We start from the raw sequence: 6,000 nt of genomic DNA, 5'->3' as shown, positions 1-6,000 counted from the left end.
TCCTCCTCCTGTCCTTGTAGAGGATTATGAGGATAGTTGTTTCTAAGATTGGGTGGACCCCCTCCTCTAGTCTTCCTGCCCTATCGGCTAGTCTCCTGGATGCAGTGCACACACCCCTTTTTATGACGTTGCGCACGCATGCCGACATCATGTGATGGTCAGTACTAAGGGAGTGGGTTTACAGGTGGCCTCTCATGTTTTGGGGGCGGCACTACATCAATCATGCCCCCAAACATATGAAAGCACATTTAGCCAGTGTTTCAGTGCCCTGTTGCGGTTCCTAGTTTACTAGTGTCCCAAGAGTGTATTTATATCTGGTTTTGTGCTATTTTGATATTAACTAGGGATGTGCCTGGCAAAAATATTCAGTTCGATTTGGTATTCCGAAATTAGGGACTTTGGAACTTCGATTTGGTTCGGCATTCCGAAATTCGGCACTTCGACACTTTGGAACTTGGGTTAAGTGTAGGGTTAGGGTAGGGTTAAGGTTAAGTTAGGGGTAGGGTTAGGGTAGGGTTAAGGGGTAGGGTTAGAGGTAGGGTTAGGGGTAAGGAAAGGACTAGTGGTAGGGTTAGGGTTATGGTAGGGTTAGGGTTGAGTTAGGAGCAGGGTTAGGAGTAAGGTTAGCATAGGGTGAGGGGTACGGTAGGGTTAGGGTTAGAAATAGGGTTAGGGTTACCCTTCCCCTACCCCTAACCCTACTCCAACCACTAACCCTACCCTAACCCCTAACCCTACCCCAACCACTAACCCTACTCCTACCGCTACTCAAACCACTAACCCTACCCCAACCCCTAACCCTCTCCTGTTTTGCCACTTTTCAGAAATCCAAAGCACTTCGGAATGTCCAAAATTCGGCACTTCGGAAATTCGGTTCGGCATTCCAAAATTCGGCACTTCGCATATTTGGCACTTCACAAATTTGGTTTGGTTGGGCATTTCGAAATTCGCCACTTCGGAAATTTGGCACTTTGCAAATTCGGAAATTCGGTTCTGCATTCCGATATTTGGAACTTCTGCACTTCGCAAATTTGGCACTTCACAAATTCGGTTTGGTTCAGCATTCTGAAATTCGACACTTCACACTTCAGGAAGCATCCGAATGTCCGAATTTCCGAAATTCGGCCGAATTTGCATTCAGATTGAAACAAATTGCACATGTCTAATATTAACTTGGCTTTTTCCTGACTACTCTGATTTCTGGTTCCCTTGACTCGGCTCTGTTATTCCATTTTGGTTGTTCTCTGGCTCCCTTTGACTTAGGTTGGTTTAACTATTTTCTTCTTATTACTATCAGTCCAGCCATTTTAAAGACCGGTTTAGGTATTTATTTTGTACCTATAGGATGGTTATTATTCTGCGTGTTGGGTTACCCAATTCGTGACACTCGGTAGTTGTATTGGGGATTTATTGGAATATAGTTGTATTGAGGATTTTTTTTGTCATAAAGCTATTTCAGCCTACCATTTAAACTCTCTGGTCAGTTCCTGAATATTTGGTGGGTAGAGGGTAATTTGGTGGATAACTCTGCAAGCACCTGCGTCACATTAAAAGCTGTGAATCAGTTTTAAATTTCTCCCTATTCCATCCACCTACTTTTCCCTTCGAACCCGTAGTGGCATGCCATGTCCCATACTGCTATCATGGTGGCTTCCTTTCCATCTTCTCATTCTGGATGGACTGCTGTTATGGCAGCACCAGTTCTTGTCAATTCAACTGCACAAAATTGGTATGCACCTTTGCACATTTTCAAGCAGCCTGACACTTCATTATGCCTATTCGCATTTAATTGATGTCATTTTAGGCCTATATAACCAAGAACCACTGGAGACTCTCTTCACCCTTTCAAGCTTTTGTGATCCCTAAGTGTGTGCATTTTTACTGGGTTCCTGTTAACCAAATTGGCATATATGTATCTAGTCTGAATTCTCCATTCTCCTGACTTTGATTGATTTATCAGTTTAATAATTTTCTGTTATTCTGATCTGGTTTTGATAACACTAGTATGGCCTTGTAGGTCAACGTTATTTATCTCTTTGGATTTATGTTAGCCAGCCATTCTAAGGCTGGTATACATCTCCCTTACTTTTTCCTTTTCTACCATTCTCAATTTGTGTTAATTTACATTTGTGTGTTGGGTAGTATGCTCCTAACAGTACTAGATAGCTGGGAGCTAAAGTATTTTTCTGTTAGATTAGCTCATAAAATGTACTTTAGTGTGTCGTTTACCAACAGATTGTTTGCATAAGATCCTAATCTGTATAGAGACATGGACCATCCTAGTATAAAGAATGTTAGAGTCCACCCTAGGTTAGATTTCTCCACCCTAGGTGTACTAGAAACTTGTCCAACGTAGGTTCTGGAAGTACTGCTCCTCAGTTCTGTCTTCCAGGTATATGAGCTATGGTCTCCACAACTGAGTCTTGCACCAGCCCTGACTTATGGACTGTCTATGGATCACGATTTGTATGTGCCCAAAGGGACATTACTTGTCTTCATTGCTCTGACAATGTGAACGATAGGCTAGTTGTGTCCCTTTTGAATTGTGTTCTCCCTTGCAATAGGGTCTAATTTTCTGTCACCTTAAAGGATCTGCATATTTTTCTCTTTATATTGGTTTTACGGACCGACATGCAGTATTGCTCTTCTGAATGTGACACATCTAAAAAAAAAAAGACCCAAAACATTACATTTACGTTATTTTACAGTTACATAAAAACATAGAATGTGACGGCAGATAAGAACCATTCTGTCCACCTAGTCTGCCCAATTTTCTAAATACTTCTAAATAACTCCAAGATCTTGAAATCAGATCAAAGCATCATTATTTTTGGGGCAAGATAATATTTCCTCTTAGTACATACAGCGTCTAATATTAATCAGAAGCTGTGTGTAGTAAAGAACGTAGACCTTTTTTTAAAGAACATCTTGTGAATCAAAATCACTATTGTTAATGAACTGTTGACTTACTAGTTGCAGAGTCCCCAGCACAGAATAATCAGATTTCTAAAATGCTACCTCCTGGTTGGGAAATGTACCTCTAATCGTAAACCCTACTGATATTTGAAACACTAAACATTGAGTCACACTGAATTCTACCAATCTGGGGGAATGTAACCCACTTAAGCAGCTATTCATGGAAAACCAAGTAATCTCCAAAGTCATCCATTCCACCTGACTTAAAGGACCACTATAGTGCCAGGAAAATAAACTCTTTTTCCTGGCACTATAGGGTCTTTGGGTTCCCCCCCACCTTCAGGGTCCAACTGAAGAGGGAGGAAGGGGTTAATCTCTTACCTTTCTCCAGTGCTGGGCTCCCTCAGCGCTGGGCTCCCTCGGTGCTGGGGACTCTCCTCCCTCTTCCGACGTCATCTGCCGAATGCGCACAAGCGTCAAGAGCCGCGCGCACATTCAATCAGTCCATAGGAAAGCATTTCTCAATGCTTTCCTATGGACGTCAGCGTTTCTCACTGTGAAAATCACAGTGAGAAGTACGGAAGCGCCTCTAGCGGCTGTCAACGAGACAGCCACTAGAGGCTGGATTAACCCTCTTGTAAACATAGCAGTTTCTCTGAAACTGCAATGTTTACAGCTGCAGGGTTAACTCTAGATGGACCTGGCACCCAGACCACTTCATTGAGCTAAAGTGGTCTGGGTGCCCATCACATTTTGGGTACTTTTTCCCCACACAACTCTTACAGGAGGATGTGTTATAAAAATAACCAAAAGTGACAGTTTTCCTGTCCTCCGCCCCAGTAAACTCTGTTGAAGAATTAGCTGTGGTGGAGAGTATAGCTTACACCTGCTGGTTTTCATATTTTATCATAATTTTCAAAACCCTAAACATTTTGCTTGCCAAGTTTGCTCTTTTTGTGCACACTTCGCCAAGAAGTGCAAACCTCCTACTTGACACACCATATGGCATTTTTGCCATTGTGACAGTGTCTGAATGGAGTGGCATCAGTCACCCCAATCCCATATTTACTTTAATTGAGCACTGTGGTTCTACTGCTCTTTGGTTCTTCTGCTACGTGGGTCCCCTGCTCTTCCGGTCAGGCGATTCTTCGCAGATGGGTCTATATGGCCTCTATCCAGAAGAATTGATTGATGTTTCTCTGCCAGTCTGTTCATTAGCTAGGAATTCAGCAAGCAGAACGCATACATTAAATTTAATTACTATTACATTTGTGTGTACCTTGACATGTACACTTTAAAATAAGGACATCAGCATATTACTTATTTATAAAATTAACTGTTCCTTATGTAGGGTGCAAAACCTCAGGTATTTACTGCCTAATGTTGACATTTTAATCAATATCATGGTATACTTCATAGTGTCAATTTGGTTAAAATTTATATATTTTGCAATTACAAGATTTTTTTTGCATCATTTTAATAGCTGATTATTAAATCAATTAAACTCCTAAAATAGTTGTACCTATTGCTTAAACTGTCATGCTTTTTGTTTAATGCTTTGTATTATTGTTCAATGGAAAGTACACCAGGCTATTACCACACTGCAGTTTTCTACAGTGCGGTAATACATAGACAGGTGCAATTTATTTGTTTCAAATTAAATTTCATCTGACTTTGGCAAGCTTTTCAAATTTTAGATTTGACAAAAAATGGAAATAAAACAAAAAATTAGAGCATTTGAGACAAATTGAAAATGACCATTTCCTATCTTTCAGCTGTTTATCAGATAACTCTCTAAATTGCTATCCTTACATGGAATTGCAATAATTAAGGACGAAATACCATATTAGGGAGCTATCTACTAAAGAACCGAAATAGCAAAATTAACAACAACAAAAAAGGCTTTTCTTAATTATGCTCTTTCATCAGTTTAGCAGATAACTCCCTAAAGTGGAATTGCTATATTTAAGGATACCAAATTAAGATACTGTTTAGCCAATAGTTCCCTCATTTGGTAATTGGTATCCTTATGGCAAACCCACGTAAGGATAGTAAATTAGGGAGTTATCTACTTCAAAGATGAAATATCAAAAATAAGAAAAGGGCTTTTCTGAATTTTGATTTTCTGCAGTTTTGCAGATAACCAGGGGTCACGTCCTGGAGAAAAAAGTGTGGGAACTCACCCATGATTCTCCCCCCCCCCCCCTAAAAAAAAAAATATATATACACTCCTATATATAGTGCAGTGCAGTGTGTGTATAATGAATGTAGTGAGTGCAGAGTGTGTATAGTGAATGTAGTGTGTTTGTAGTGAATGCAGAGTGTGTATAATTAATGTAGTGTGTTTGTAGTGAGTGCAGTCTGTATAATGAATGTAGTGTGTTTGTAGTGAGTGCAGAGTGTGTATAGTGAATGTAGTGTTTGTAGTGAGTGCAGGGTGTGTATAATGAATGTAGTGTGTTTGTAGTGAGTGCAGTCTGTATAATGAATGTAGTGTGTTTGTAGTGAGTGCAGAGTGTGTATAATGAATGTAGTGTGTTTGTAGTGAGTGCAGTGTGTATAATGAATGTAGTGTGTTTGTAGTGAGTGCAGAGTGTGTATAATGAATGTAGTGTGTTTGTAGTGAGTGCAGAGTGTATATAATGAATGCAGTGTATGTAGTGTGTAGTGTGTATAGTGAATGTAGTGTGTTTGTAGTGAGTGCAGAGTGTGTATAATGAATGTTGTGTGTAGTAAATGTAGTGTGTTTGTAGTGAGTGCAGAGTATGTATAATTAATGCAGAGTGTGTATAGTGAATGCAGTGTGTTTGTAATGAGTGCAGAGTGTGTATAATGAATGTAGTGTGTTTGTAGTAAGTGCAGAGTGTGTATAATGAATGTAGTGTGTTTGTAGTAAGTGCAGATTGTGTATAATGAATGCAGTGTGTGTGTGCGCTGGATGATGTGTGTGCATGCGCTGCATGATGTGTGTGTGCGTGCGCTGGATGATGTGTGCGTGTGTGTGCTGGATGATGATGATGTGTGTGTGTGTGTGTGCTGGATGATGTGTGTGTTGGATGTGTTGGATGATGTGTGTGTGTGTTG

The sequence above is a fragment of the Pelobates fuscus genome, chromosome 2 (genome assembly GCF_036172605.1).
Source record: "Pelobates fuscus isolate aPelFus1 chromosome 2, aPelFus1.pri, whole genome shotgun sequence".
In the NCBI taxonomy this organism is placed as follows: Eukaryota; Metazoa; Chordata; class Amphibia; order Anura; family Pelobatidae; genus Pelobates; species Pelobates fuscus.
This window is presented reverse-complemented; position numbering follows the sequence as displayed.